This window comes from Erythranthe guttata, chromosome 12 (assembly GCF_056151865.1).
Source record: "Erythranthe guttata isolate IM_541 chromosome 12, IM_541, whole genome shotgun sequence".
NCBI classification, from domain to species: domain Eukaryota; kingdom Viridiplantae; phylum Streptophyta; class Magnoliopsida; order Lamiales; family Phrymaceae; genus Erythranthe; species Erythranthe guttata.
In genome coordinates, this window is record NC_142544.1 from 5,646,326 (window position 1) to 5,663,304 (window position 16,979).

Consider the following 16,979-nt stretch of genomic DNA (forward strand, 5'->3'; position numbering starts at 1 on the left):
ATCTGCCATTGGAGCACAGACTCTACCTAAAGAAGAAATCGTACACACTACAAATGGAAAAATCGAAATAAATGAGGAAACATCTTGATGATCAGTGGCGAATCCAGAATTTTTGCCAAGGGTGTTCGGAATTAAATATAGTAAAAAATATAATTGTTGGGTAAAAGTTTACAGGGGTTTGGGGGCAGCGCCCCGTTTTTTTTTTAATACTATACACATTAATAAAAATATGTAATATTTTCAAATTTAAACGGATTATTTTACAAATTTTGGGCAAATTTATGAAATATTTAGACATAAAATTGGTGAAAATATTAAAGGAATGGTAAACATATTAGAGTTGCAAGTGACAAAATGTTTATTTCATTAGCATATTTTGAATTTTCAAAATATAAAAAAAATACTCACAGATGTAAATTTGGAAAAGAATTGAAATAATGCATGCTAGTATTTTTTCCCCGTGCGATGCACGGGATATTATTTCAAAAGTGAAAAAAAATAATCAATTTAATACAAAATAAGAAAATATAGTACACTAATTGTAACGCCCCGCATTTTCATAAGCATATTATATGAAATTATATTGAGTAAATTGATAATTTCCGATTCATGAATTAATTAGTAACTTTTGCGTACCCAAAATGATTACGTGGTTTATATGCACTGTGCTATTTTATGTTATGTCTATATATGAGCAATGTGCGATCAACTCGATTTGATTGAATGATTAAGTAATTCTATTTATGTGATTAAATGCATTATGTGTTTTAAATGAATAATTAATCTATGCAATGTATCTTTAATTGTTTTACGATTTATGGTTTAATGAATGTAGATGCATAGATGAATATTGTGTATATTTATATGCTACATGGGTTAAGATGTAGTAATTAATTGTTATAGATACATGTATTATGATTTGTGTATGATTGCCATGTATGTGCCGTATATATATGCATGTTTAGAGTATGTAGTCTAGTGTACAACATATTTTCTGAATTGCTATTAGGACCCCCATGGTTTTAGATATTGCACAATAGCCCTTGGGAAACTTCCTCCTAATTTCCTAGTATAAGCCAAGGAAGATTCCTCCTCTTTCCTTCTCTATTTGAATTTTGGGGTCTTCACTCTTCTTCCTCCCATCCCTCGGCAGCCTCACCCCGAAGACGTAACGAGAACTCATCAAAGTTTCCCCTTCTTCCTTGTATTCGATTAATGATAATAATAAGATGATGTTTATGTGATTTAATTGATTAATATGCTTAGGAATCGGATTTAGGGATCTAGGTCATGAAACATAGATTTCAATGAACCCTAATTCGATTTCCAGATTCGTAGCCTCAGGTTCCAGTGCATGTTTCATCGATGATTTATTTTCTGAAAATTATGAAATTAATTCTGCATGTAGATATTTCTGTTAGCTTCGTTGTGATATACGGTATGCGTAATTTGGAATTATATTGATCAAGTTATGAACCGTTTTCTGAAACTGCAGGATTTCTGAGTCATCTATGATTTATGTCTTAAATTATATTTTATCTTGTTCCGATTCATGCGATTCGAACTGGATATGTTTATAGACTGATAAATCTGATTCTCCGTGAAATGTCATGGTGTTTCGTTGAAAGAATGATTTAATTAGTATTTTTAAAGTTGAATGCTCTGTTCTGAAATTCTGCTGGTGTTACTGCACTAAATGAATTATTTCTTTCCCATGGATAGGTATTTTACTGAACTGTTTTAATATGGTATAAATCACATATATGTGAACGTTGTGTTAAAATTTCATAATGTTTGTATGTACGGTTTAAGATATATGAATTTCCAAAGTTGAAGTACCGAATCTGCCAAATATTATGTGGATTCGGATTTCATATATTATGTGCGTATGTGCTATTATGATTATCGTATGCTTATATGTTCACATAAATGTATAGCTTAGGAAACGCATGAATGATGCATTTAAGATAATCACTTTAGTATGTTATAACTATGAAAGTGGTTCTATGAAATAATATGATAATCCCCTTCTCTTGTATGTGATACCTCTGGTGTGTGGTACGTGTACGTTGCATAATATATGTGAATTACAAGCATGTTTATTTATGTGTTTTGAATTAATTATGTGAGTCATTTGAATAAGAAGTTCTAAGGAAGAAAATGGTTTGAATAGGTTTGTTAGCTATGTGGTTAGGCGTTTATGTGTTTATTATGCTAAGCGCAAGTCCGATCTAACATGGTTATATTATTGGAGTTGAATGATTTGTCATTTATGGTATTGCATGGTCAAGTATAGGGACGTCAGAATCTTAATATGGTTATCGGTCGAGTAGACACGGGAATACGAGGGGCCAGTATTCCAACTACGATACTATAGACTAGAGTGGGTAGCTCCCCTCAAAACAGGCTCAAAATATCGACGTCTATTACCGATAACCATGTTACGAATCTGATAGGGATACCGTCACATTATAGTATTTGTGTTGACATAAAGTACGAGAATGTTTATTAATGTGTTTTGAATTGTTTATATGATTTGTCATTTATGATATTTGCATGGTCAGTATAGGAAGTCAGAATCTTAAATGGCTATCGGTCGAGTAGACACGGAAATACGGAGGGGCCGGTACTCCAACTACGGTACTATAGACTATAGAGTGGATAGCTTCCATTAATAAACGGGCTCAGAATATCGATGTCTATTACCGATAACCATGTTATGAATCTGATAGGTATCCCGTCATATTGCATCTATATGTTTAAATTGCTAGTACGGACTATGGGGACTTTATGTTTATGTGTATTACAGCTATTCGGTCGTTGCATCCCCATGTTAATACAATATTTTGTTTATACGTGAGAAAACCTTGTGAGTATACGTTAAGCAGGGGAAGCTCTTCGCCCATGTCAAGGTTGAGTTTCTCGAAGCGGTTATGGAAATTGGTGGAGCGGAGTTCGAGGAATCACGAGCTTTTATATCAATCGACTATTTTCAAAGATTTTATTAGTCACTTTCTTTTTAAGTGTTTTAACTTGATAAGTTTATAGTTGTAATTATAATGTACTCTATTTAGGAATCTAGTCTATTAAACCGGAGTGTATGTAAAATAAAGTTATTTTGTGTTCCGCTGTATTCCAAGTATTGCTTTAAAACCCCGTCTATGTTGAAGTAGCACTCTTTATGAAAATTATATCTTTCAAATGTGGGTTATGTTTTGAAGAAAGAAAAATGCTTTGACGATTTCCAAACTTATTTTCTAATGGATCAAATAGGATCCGAAGGTTTTAATAAAGTCCATTTTTCTAAAAACTATTCTTAAATATATAAACGACATGGAGGGTGTTACAAAATTAATAGATATCGAATTTTATATGTGACCTTATGTGCGTACGTGTTTACGGATGAATTATACATGCATGCTATAACTTAGCATATTCACACACTCATCACACATGCCATGATATATAATAACTATATATGTGTGTGTAGGATACCGTGTGTGTGTATGTTTAAGGGGAGGATTTTTAAACTTTAAATAATCTTATATATAAAAGAAAGAAACGCTAGGGCAACCCTAAGAAACCCTAATGTCGTATTTGTAATTTTTTTTTTCAATTTTGATCAAATTTTTATTCCCTTAATATTATTTTCGAACTTTATCATATTTGTATCCCCTAAATATTATTTTTTTATTTTTATCACTGCGGACCAACAATCCAGCAAAAGGGCTGATCAGATTTTTGTCTCCTAAATATTATTTTTTATTTTTATCAAATTTTTATCTCCTAAATATTATTATAAATAATATTTTTTTAATTTTATCAAATTTATATCTCCTAAGTCCTAACTATAATTTTAAATATAATTTTCAACTTTTAGCAGATTTTTATCTCCTAAATATTATTTTCGAATTTTATCAAATTTATATCTCCTAAATAATATTTTAAATATTTTTTTCGAGTTTTATCATGTTTTTATTAGTTTTTTATCTCCTAAATATTATTTTCGTTTTTTATCAGATTATTGTCTCCTAAATATTATTTTCGATTTTTATCAAATTTTTATCTCCTAAATATTATTTTAAATAATAATTTTGATTTTAATCATGTTTTATCTCCTAAATATTATTCTAATTATTATTTTCATATTTTATCAACTTTTATCTCATTAACATTATTTGAAATATTATTTTTCGATTTTTTATCAATTTTTTATCTCCTAACTATTATTTTAAATTTTATTTTTGATTTTTATCTCCTAAATATTAATTTTTGATTTTTTTATCAAATTTTTATCTCCGAAATATTATTTTAAATATTATTATCGATTTTCATCAAATTCTCCTAGATATTATTTATAATAATCTGATTTTCGATTTTTATAGAAAAGGGTAAATAAATCTGATTTTCATCCCTAGCGGATTTTGTGACATCGTTTTACAGAATGTCTGCAACATTTGAATTTTATTTCTTCCCTACCTAAGGCTTCTTCTTTTGGTAACCCGTCTTTAGATTTTGTTTCTTATCTTCTTCTTCATCCTATTGCATTTGTGGCAATTAGTTTACATCTTTTTCCATCATGGCTTATAGGTAATTTAATTTTGTTAAATTATGTGTTTCATTAATTTATACCAAAGTTTTCAAATTTTATGTATAACAATTATTTCATTTTATATGTTATTGGACATGTTATTGAAAGGGATGATTTGAGAAAATTAACCAAAAATGGGCGGAGCCACAAGCTATTGGAAGTCGACCTTCAAGACTTATTGTTTGTATGCGATATTTAATTTATTGTTTATATTTATTTTTGTTTCTTAATTTTCCAATTGTTAATTTCAGTGGCAAAACAACCTTAAAATGAGGCAGTGGAGAAGGGCTTAGTTCCGATGCAAGATGTATAGATGGCCTTTTACGATGGAATGTTGTCGATAGTTTAGTTTTGATTATGTTAACTTAGTTATTAAATCTAATTACTTTTAAGCTCAACATGGAAGACATAATTGATGATTTTTTTCCTGGTTCAAATTTTCAATCTACTGGTATTAGCTGATTCAATTCATTTGGAAAATTATTCAACAGTAAAGTTATGTCCTTTTTTTTTTGTGTAGTATACTTAATAATGTTCCAGTATAATAGAATTTCGATCATACGATACATCAAACGTTTGTTTATATTCTTACAACATCAAAAGAATGCAATTTGTTGTCCCGTGCATCGCACGGGTACAATTACTAGTTATAATAATAATAATCTAAGTCTAGCCTAATACCTACTATGGCTAATCCCACACTCCACCTCATGCATGCCTATTAGAAGTCCAAGAGTCTCCTTCTCCCTCACACACTTCGGCTCCTTCACCCTTTCTCTCCCTTATCTTCCTCTTTTCTCCAAACCACCGAAACCACCATTGTCATCAGCTCCATCAAGCTTGAGCCACCCCCAAACTCAGCAAGATATTTCTCAAACCAAAAGATGAGAATTCCATATCTAACCCTTGCTCTTGAATACTCCAAAAACACTATAAATACATGGTGTCCTTTCACTAGTGAAAATACCTCTCACCTTGAAATCTATACCGTGTCATTCTCCATCAAAGTAGCCTGGTTGAATCTCCATGCTTGAAGAGGTAAGAACTGCCATCCGCAGTTCTAAATCCCTTCCTTCTTCTTTCCTTCCTTTTCTTCTCTTCTAACCTCGGCTTTCCTTTGAAGGACCTCCAGAACCTTTTCTTTTCAGCTAGCCTTGTTCCTTTCTATTTTTAGGTAAGGAATCGAAATCCTTGCTGCAAATGGAGGTATCAAGTATCAAGAAAATAATTTTGAAATTAACTTAAAAGACACCCCTCTTTCTTGTTTTATGTTGTTCTTGCATTTAAATGTTCACTTTTGTTAGTTCATATGATTTATATCACTGCATGTATGATCGGAGGTCATAAATGGTGGATTCGAGTGGTTTAATTTCAAGAAACTGTTAGTTATTTCACAAAAAATGTGGAGAAAATCAATTTTGGGCAAAGTTTTGGGGTTGCATGTGTAAATCTGCATATTTTCGGGCCAAATCTGTAATTTATGAGAAATCAGTTTTATATGGGTTTTCAAAACTGTTTTCTAGCATCTATTGAACGAAAATCTCAGATTTAAGGAAGTTTTACCAAAACAAGTGATTTTTGAACTCCTAGTGGTCTTGCAAGTATGGATCTAAAGATTTTTGGGTGAAAAATGTAATTTTCGAAGTTGTTGCACAAATTAACTTTCTGACTTCGTTTTCTGCATATGTTGAACAGAAAATTTCGGTTTGTTAGAGGTTTTTCATAAAAAGGTGAATTTTGAACTTGTAGTGTGGTTGCATGTATAAATCGAAAGCTTTTTGGGCCAAATCTATAATTTTTGAAAAATTAGTCCTATATAGGTTTCCAAAAACTGTTTTCCAGCCTTTAGTGAAGGACAAATTTCAGTTTTTAAAATTTTGGTAAGAAAAAGAATTTTTGGAACTTCTATGGTCTTGCATGTGTAGATCTAAAGAATTTAGGGTGAAATAGGTAATTTCCAAAATTTCTGCATATAGTAATTTCTAACTCGGTTTTATGCATTTTTCCGAAACTTCAGAATTGCCAGGGGTTGATTTTCATGAAAATGTGGATTTTAAACTTTTAGGTTGATTGCATGTGTAGGTCTTGAACTTTGGGGTCAAAACTGTAATTTCCAGAAATTAGGGGCGTTGTGCTGAATATTCTAAACCTTCTAAACTGATATGTTTTCTTGATCCTAAATTAATTAGCAAAGAAATTTGGGGTTAAGTGGCTTAAGGAAATTATAGAAATTAAGTAAGTCTCTAATAGTCGTATGTTGTGATTTAATTGAGTGCATATGTGGGTATGCATGCATGAATACGTAATTTGATATATAGTGATGATTGATCTTTTGTGTGATGTGTGATTTTTTGTCACTTGATTGATATTTGTGATGTCTTATGATGTTTCAAATTCTTTATGAGTTGCTGTGAACTATTTGTATCTTTAGGTACCCAAACGGAATTCTAAATACTTCGACCATGCCACTTTTGAAATTAAGTAAAATAAATTGGGGAGGTTAATGGATTACTTAGAAAGGATGAGAAAGGATACGGGGGGCCGGTATTCCAACTATAGATACGACAGTTGGGTGGTTTGATTCCACCGAAAACGGGCTCAGAATAATCTTCTTATTGTCTAAGTAAAGAAATTAATTTCTCATCGGATCCGATAAAATGAAAAAGCTTTTCTTTTTTTTTTTTAGTTTACGATGTGTAAATCCAAGATATGTGTTTTATACCTACTTTCAATTTATTTGCATTGAATACAATATGATATACGTAGTAGAACTATAATTTCAAATCTCGGTATCTTTCGAGATCCTTACTGAGCTTTGTTAGCTCATATAGATATTCTCCGTTTGCAGGTATTAGTGGTACTAACTCCACCGGATTGGACTAGTCGACGGTTCGAGAAGCCGACTCCGGGTTTTTACTCGTATGGAGGATCTACTTATAATGCTTGTAATCTTATCTTTTGTGTATATTGTCCTTAGGACAATTACTATTTCCGTAGTAGCTCATGTGCATTATTATCCGTGGTAAAGGAGGATAACTCCCCCGAAAATGGACCCCTTTTTGATATTTATGGTCCATGTATAATATTCCGCCATAAGTAATGGCCATATTATGTCAGACTAATATTTTGTCTTAACTATGGACTTTAATATATATTATCATTATGCATTATCATAGCGACACCTATTTCAGATTTTACAAAGGGCTAATAGAGTAGACTGATGAATACTCCTCCACCCTACTAAATCCCTTCACCAAAATTCTTACGAAGCCCACCTCGTCCTTAAGTTTTTGGGTCGTGAAAATGTTTTCTTAAACTTTGAAATTTTCCCCACACACACATATATATATATATATATATATATATATATATATATATATATATATATATATATATATATATATATATATATATATATATATATATAGCTTCCGTTCATTCTGTTAAAGGCAAACCATATCGGTTTACCATATTATAACTAGGAGGTGTCACACCACTCGTATGAAAATTATATATAACTAACCACCAAGCTAATTAAATTCTTGTGCATAAAATCAGTTTTAAAAGTGTCCTTTTAAAATCAGTTTAAATCCTAGCCATTCACAATCATCTCTCTCTTTCTCTCTCAACTCTGAGATTCATATCCCATCCCATAGATCTCCAACCGGTAAAGTTGCTTCCTGGAGTCATAACTCTCTCTCTGGTGGTTGAAATTTGATGGTTTAACTACCGTTGGATTCCTATCGTCGAGCTCTTTCTTTTGGTGGTGATTTCATTCAGGTTGGAGCACTCGATATATTTATGCAATCGTTTTACTGTCGGTGCGTATTTCGACGACGGTGGGTCTTGTCGGAGGTGTTATTAGTGTTCTGGCAGTCGGAATTTGACGGGCTACCCACCGTTGGATTCCTCTCATCGGGATCTATATTTTGATGGTATTTTTTTTCATTTTTTTATTGCCATATTTATTTATATATTTTTTTCATTTGTGAGCGCGGAACCTTAGGTAGTAAGCGATGGTTAGGGTTTTGGTAGGAGCGCTTGGGGTGAGGAGTTATTGGCGGTTTGGTCTAAAATTAGTAGCACTTCGCAACTATTGCCTCTCTTTGTATCTGTCAATCTCTTAATTTTTGTTGATTTGTGAGTGTTTTGATATTTCAATTTTCATTGATTTGCACTAAAATAATAATTATTGTTTTGATCCTCTCCTTGAAGGTGTCAACTTTTTTTGTTGAAGTTACATCTACTTCAAGTTACAGTGTTTAACAGACTGTATATACTACTGTACATTACTATACATTACTATACGTTACTAGTTACATATAATAAGATGTAGTTACATATGCATATATTTGTGTATTTTCAATTTGTATTTTATTAGTTCAGAGCTGATTTATATTATCAATACTAAAATTTATATTTTTTGTATAAATAATTGATCGACTAAAAATATGGGGTAAAGAAAAACATAACTACGAATGACTATAGTTTACTACAGTTACATGTAGTTACATATGCATATATTTGTGTATTTTCGATTTGTATTTTTGTTTGTGAGGTAATTTATTTGGTACCTAGGGGTATTTTCAATTGAGAAAATTAGCAAGACCCTCATCTAGGATAACCCACAATTTCTCGATTTTGTGAAGATTTTTTCTTCGTCGCCGCAGGTTATGGATTTTAATTTGCTTTTGCTGCCTCTTTTTGGATATGGCGGTGGTCATGGAAAATTGGGTTTGGGTAGTTTAATGGTGGTGGTTTTGCTTGGGTTGGTGCTGCGGAATGTAATTTACTTTATTTGTCATTAAAAGCCGTCATAATATGGAAGTGTGGTGGTGATGCTGTGGTGTGGCGGCGGCTTGGTGTCGAGGAGGAGCAGATCTAGGGTTTTTCGGTAGATCAGACGGAGGACGGCGCGGGTAGAGAAATTCGCGTAGGCTGGACCCTTAATCGACTATGTTTTCTGTAGTCGATTAAGTTAATCGACTATGCTCTGATACTCGATTAAAGTGTTAATTGAATTTTTTGGTAGTCGATTAAGGTTACTTGATTTTATTTTTTCAATTCATTTTTGGATTCCTATTCGTATAAATCAATTACAATTTATGTATATTATTTGTTATGTAAAATAGTGTCGATTTTCGTTTTTACATAGTTTTTTTTTTTTTTTAGTAGTCACTTCCTTAATCGACTATGTTTATATCTCATAGTCGATTAATATACCTGATAGAGAAAAAAAAAGTAAAAACGAAAGAAAAACAAAAAAAATAATAATAAAAAAAAAGGCTGATAAGGTGGCACTATTTAGGGGTTATATCAAAGACCCTCATTTTCAATTTATACGTATTCCTTATAGATTAAATGATCAAAATATTCCTTATTATTAGCACTTTTTCATGAGTGGTGTGAGAGAAATATTTTACGCAATATTTTTGTTCTAACAGTAGCAACAATATCTTTTTAAGAAGGAATTCATGGTTACAAAAAATGAAAGTTACATTAGCTCTAAAAGCATCTTGGTGTAGAACTTTGAAACATACAAAAATAATTAAGAAATATAAAGCTAATAGGGACTTTGTAGACATTTTAATTAATTTTGAATCATACAACGCACTCCTCCTGTAACGACCACATAGACAATATTGTCCCAAGTCAAATTAATTAATACGTTATTCTATTTCAGAAGAATCGAATTATCCCATCAAAATTGTCCAAGTCAACCCTTTGTATGTCAACGATATGAAAATGATCAATACATCAAATATAATTATAGAAAATTAGTAATCATGCCCGTGTGATGCACGCACGGTAGTCCAGAAAAGAAGAAAATTATTTTGAATATAAAAACATCATTAAACACGTCCGCATGAAAATGGATATAATGAAAGACAAAAAGTATATTATTATGGCATAACACAGGAATGAATGATAGCGAAATTTTCGTCCTAACATTTTGATAGGGAATTCTATAAATTTTGGAAATAAAGATTCTTAATATGTAATAAATTTTAGATTGATTACTTTATTACAATTCTAAATATTAAAAAAAAAAAGATAGAAAAACTCCCTAACCAATTTCTATTGGTATATAGATATGATTTTCTTTTTTTTTTTTTTGTTTAATTCCAAGGGTGTGGAGGTACACAATCTTGAACGTAATAACCTCCGCCGTTGTGTACGGTAGGTATGACATGAAGGAGGAAATGTGCTTCGTAATATCCTATACTCGGATCAGTCATAATCAATGAGCAAAACAATAGGCATAAATCCTCAATTACTCATTCATCTTATAACTTGTTCCGCTTATTGCATTACATGCACATGGACACCAACGTAAAGAGCATATAAAAACAAAATATGACGACGACGACGACGATGTTTGAGAGAAAACAAAACCATGGTGTAAATTTGAATATGTGAACTGATTTCTGAGAACATAGGAAAGTTCCGTAGGAATCCTTTCGCGAAAACAAATCGAGTTTTTTTCACAAACTTAGCTTGTCTAGAAAAGAAATATATCGCCGAAAAAACTTTGAGAAGTAAAAACAGGGAATATCCAAAATATTAATTATTTTTAAACAATCTAGCAATGAACCGAAGCAATTAGGCCTCGAATAGAGAAAAATGTTGTAACGACTTTTTTTTTTTGTTTTGGAAATATGAACATACCTATATTCAATCATCATTTTGCTATGCTTAATCAAAGTTGTGTATCAAACAAAGCTAAACAAAATAAAAAACATGAACACTCTTGACAAAACAATGGCTATGTTTGGACGCCTTCTCAGATTCATTTCACAATTTCGAGAAATGAGAAGTATGTTTGGTTGGCTTTTGAAATTGAATTTTGATATTCTTTCGGGAAAATTAATTCCAATTTTCTCTCGATATGTGCACTCAGTTCTCAGACTTTGTCCCCCAACTTTTTCTTTGTAATTGAATTTTCTCACTCTCTCTCCTCTCTCCAACTCACTCTCTCTCTACATTTATTTTCTTGGTTAGGGTTCTTCATCTCCTTTCTCTCTCTGTCGGCAACCATATTCGTCTCTATCCACATCCCGATTCTCTGATCCTACCAATTATCGTATTGAAGAAGGAATCCGATTCTTCAATTAACTTACTATTCTCTGTTGTTGTCTTTTTGAAAGTCTACTGGGTCGTCACTGTTCCTTTCTGAAAAGGCTAGATATGGTGTAAGGGATTGAAGATTGTATTTTATTATATATGTGTTTATTCTCATTTACTTGCTGATACGATCTCTTGAGTATCATAAATATTTCCTACGAAACGTAAGATCTATTCTTTAATATTTTTCTCTTCATAATAAAACCCTAGCACAAGACGACTATTTAAAGAGAATAAAACCCTAGAATCCTAATCTAACTAGGAAAGGTAATGACCTAACTAATAAAATACTTAATAATATCCTAACCACTACTAACTCACGGTAATATTTATATTATAAATATACTAATCTAATTAATTAATAATAAACTATTAACTAATCTAATAATTAAATAATAAATTAAATAATATATCGCATCAAACCACCCCTCTTGAAATGAACCTTGTCCTCAAGGTTCTGCCCAATAATCGTCTCTCTTTTCTATGTTTCCATCTATGCTTGACACCATCGAATTTCTTTCCGATTGAATCCGAAAAACATGATGAAAAATCGAGCTTTTTTCCAAACATGAGTCCATCTGCCCGAACGAAATTTCTCAATCTCTTACCCGATAAATCAACCTTCGTCTCAATTGTCTTTTCGAGTTTCGTCTTCCTTACATTCACCGTAACTTTTTCTTCGACTGTCTTTATAGAATCTGGCTCACTCACAATCACAAGCACTTCTTCGTTTCCTTTCTCCAGGAAGTCGTGGCATCCTTCCACTATATTTTTTAATTCTTTGTCCTCCTCGCTACTTAACTCCTCGTGCCCGTTCCAAATTACTTAAGACGAGTGATTCTTCAATCTCCTTATTGGTTAATTTCTCGTCTTCATCCCAAATTACTTCTACCGAATCCGGTAATTCTTCTTTCGGCGAACTCACAAAAAATCGGGGCTCTTCGAAAAAATCATCGTTGTCCTCTTCCTCTCCCTCCGGCGACAGGCTCGGCAACGGCGGTGGTGATGGTAGCGGTGGCGTTGGCGGTGATGGGCGGCGGTCCCTTCGGCTTTTGTGTTGGCGTTGACGTCGTCCGTAACTTTGTTCGAGTAATTTCTGAAAATCGATCCGTAATTTCTCTACGGATTTTTCCAATCGCTCCAACCGTCTTGTTTCTGACATCATGATTTCACAAAGTTTTGATGTGATCTCAACTTTGCTCCAGCGTAGCTTTGATATAATCGCTGCCTTGCTAACGAAGCGTTGGTGTTAATCGCAACTTCGCTCTGATACCAATTGATACGATCTCTTGAGTATCATAAATATTTCCTACGAAACGTAAGATCTATTCTTTAATATTTTTCTCTTCATAATAAAACCCTAGCACAAGACGACTATTTAAAGAGAATAAAACCCTAGAATCCTAATCTAACTAGGAAAGGTAATGACCTAACTAATAAAATACTTAATAATATCCTAACCACTACTAACTCACGGTAATATTTATATTATAAATATACTAATCTAATTAATTAATAATAAACTATTAACTAATCTAATAATTAAATAATAAATTAAATAATATATCGCATCACTTGCTTATAAATTGCATTTGCTGTGGATTATATGTCTTCATCTCCATGTAAAACACTTTTGCTCGTTCATTCTGACTCCAAATCGGCGTCCGACGACCATTTTTCTTCTGTTGATAGTAGTTTACCACCGTTTCAGTTTTCAAAGAAAAGGAAGCTACAGGTAATGGTTCTTCAGTTGGTTACGCAAATTAAGGTTTTTTATGCTTTTATGAACAAATCGATTATCAAATAAACAAAGAAAAGGAAACTACACTAATTAATTATCAAAAAAACAAAGAAACTACACTAATAAAATTATGCACATGCCAGAAAAACCGATCAATCACCACCAACTTCATATTCTATGGATTAACTCGAGCAAGCTGATTTTTTTCCTTGTCTTGTAAAATAATATTTCCGGAAAACCACAATTGGAAAATTGATGTCCGTATGAAGTGGAGAGAAAGAAAAAGAATAACAGAGAAGAAAGTGGGTGACAATGGAGACGATGAAGAACTGAGAAAAGTGGGGATTGATGTGTGTGTGAAGTGGAAAAGAAAAGGAAAATGAAAACGGAATAAAATAACAGAGGGAGAAATGGGTGAAAGATGAAGCGCCGAAAAACTGGGAGAAGTGGGGTGAAGCAGAATAATTTCAAATAATTAATTTACAAAGGAAAAGAAAACTTACCTTGTAACGCAGGCTGTGAAGAAACCGTCAGAGAATTGAATAAGGAGTGGAGAAGGGAAAGAAAACGGAATTAAGAACATAAGAAAAACTGTTTTTAGGGTTTCGGAAAACCTTTCTTTTATGTATAAAGATTATTATCATTATTATTATTATTATTATTTATGGGTAAAAATTCTTCATACTTTCATAAACACATTTCTTTAAAATATTTTATTGCAACTAATATTAATGGGATTACATGTAAACAAACTTGCTTCGGCTTTCAGTGGTGGATGGTGGCAGATACAGGGGAGAAGAGGCGGAAGTTCAGAAGGTGAAACCTGAACAAACTTGCTTCCTCCTACTGCTTCGCGTCGGACAATTGGAAATGAATAAAAGCTGCAGTGGAACCAAGCAGTTAACAAATAACGAAACACTGATTTTACGCTCTTCAGGCCTAAAAAAACATAAATTAGTAAAAGGAACCATCTCGAGAAAACGTAAAACAGTGGAATTGAACGCCATTTGAGCAAAATGGACAATTGTGAATATTTCATGAAAATATAAATTGTAAATTTTTTTTGGCCGAAATTTTCATCCAACTAAAAGAAAAAATTACAAGGCGTCACTTGCTCGACCAATATATTACAATATTACAATGAAATGGGCATTCATCAACAAACAAAAAAATATAAAAACCAACGAAACATGAAAATCGGGATTATGTTTTTTACCAAAACAGAATGTGTTGTAGCAAGATCTAGAACTGCAATACACTTCATTCACAAAATAGATATTTACTCCAAAGTCAATATTATTTCAAATAATGAGATAATGCAGTTACATAATTGCAAAATAATTCGGCTTCACTAAGAAGTAGTAGTACTAAAGGAATAATCTAATGGCAACTGAAAATTTAAATTCCAGAAAATGATAAAGAAGAAAACAAAAAGCTGGAAAAGGCGCATTTACAAACAGATAGAAGAAGACTGTTTCCCCATCGAAATAAAATGAATCGAACAGCACACATTTAAAATTCTCTAATGTCTGTAGTTTGAAATCTGGAAAAATACCACGTCACAAAATGTAATCAATTAATTAAATTAATGCAAAAACTGATTTAACAAATTCCAAAAAAAAAAAAAACTCACACACAAGAGATCCAAGTTCAGAAAATTATGTACGAAAAACTCCAATTAAATAATATCAGGACAAAATAAATCAAAATCAAAACTAATAAAAAGAGAAAAAAATAAAGCCTTTTTTCATCTAGAATACCTTTTAATGATTATGGCGCTGGTTTGAGGAGTTCTTCAGAAGCAAAATTCAGATTTCACTTCTGGCGGTAAACAAAAATTCAAATAACATGGCCGCAAGATCCAAGAATGGAAATTTAAGAATCCCATAGGCCATGAGAAATATTTCACAAAAACGGGATTAGGGTTTCGGGTAAAACCTTTCCTTTATATATAAAGATACCCATGTGTAATTTCAAATTACCGAAAAAACCCTTGTGTTAAAAAAATAAGCACATACTCTCTATGAAAACTAGTCAAAGACAATAATGACCTTGCATGTTTGAGGTGCGAGTGCGATACACTCCCGATTTGTGTGACTAGGAGTATACTTCTTAACCTAAAAATACCTAAATACCCTTTTAATAAAAAAATACTAAAATTTCAGATCAATCTAAGAATTTTCATAAGTTTTCATAATTTTAGTTGAGTTCCTGATAGATTCAGAAAACCCCCTCTCTTCAATCCAAAAGGACCAAAACCCTACCTCCAGCCCACCTAATCCCACCCTCTTCGTCTCCACTTCAACCTTAACACTTCGGTGGAGATGGTGAGCGTGGGATCTCTTTTCTCCAGCGAGCAGGCACCGACACACAGTCAATCAGAAAGAGGGCAGACTCCGTCGGATTCTGCTCTCTCATTGATATTATTTAGAATTCGAAGCCGATTCTGCATAAGTCTCTGACCAACCATCTTTATTATTCTAAGTTCATGGGCTATATCTCTTTCGCCAATAAGCCCATCCTTTTAATATGTACTATAAATAAAGAAAAATTTATGTATATGACAAAATTACCCCCAACCTTTAATTTTACATCCAGTTCTTAATTGTAACCCCATTTTAATCAATTTTGACAAAAAAATCCAATTTTGACTCTCTTTTTTTCAGAAATTATTTTTTTGCTGCCGTTTTCCGGCATTGACTTTTTGATTTTTTTTACGCCGTCAGTTTCCGTGACCTTTTTTATTATTTTTTTTACGCCAGCCGCTAAACATTGACCGTAATTGTGTTGTCATTAACAGTAATTATACTGTTACTGACAGTAAATTAACGTAATTATATTATCACTGACAGCACATTAACGTAATTATACTACCGTTGACAATACATTTATGTAATTGTACTGCCGTTGACAGTACAATTAGAGTCAACGACAAAAATGTTATTTTTTTTTTTTTTTTTAATTTTGTTTGATTTGTTGACAAGTCGACATAACTATATTACTGTCCTTGACAGTAAATTAGCTGTAAACACAATAATATTACTGTAAACACAATAATATTATTGTAAACACAATAATATTACATGCACCAACAAGAATAAAGTCAGTATGAATGTTCTTTTTTATAATTTACTGGTTTTGACAGTTTTTCAGTTAAGGTGTCTGTGCTTGACAGTATTTTTGTGTAAAATGTGGGTGCTCACTTGTGTAGTGGTTGATCCCTCCTTTAACAATGTGATTATGTCACCCATCTCAACGAACTCATACACACACTCGTCTTTAGTGTACTAAATTGAGATCTAATCCCTACGTAAAGAGTTAATGTGTTAGATTGATTTTAACATGAATAAAAAAACGATTATATTCTGATGCATACCTATGCTCGTCCTTTACTATATATACAGTCATATTCCTTACAATAATTTTGTCTTCATTACATAGCAGGTCGAAGATGTCTTTTTTTTTTTTGTACGAAAAGTCCTTTGTCCCTTTTTCTTGACCGACTCTGGTTGCTTGTTGTTG

General features: G+C 32.2%; 1 long non-coding RNA gene across 1 annotated transcript; it reads left to right on the forward strand.

The window, feature by feature from the left end:
- The first annotated feature begins 1,193 nt into the window (after window positions 1–1,193).
- Window positions 1,194–3,249, forward strand: LOC148766299 (uncharacterized). Its single transcript, XR_016034906.1, has 2 exons — window positions 1,194–2,732; window positions 2,810–3,249. It is a non-coding gene; the product is annotated as an uncharacterized LOC148766299 (long non-coding RNA).
- Window positions 3,250–16,979: the final 13,730 nt, after the last annotated feature.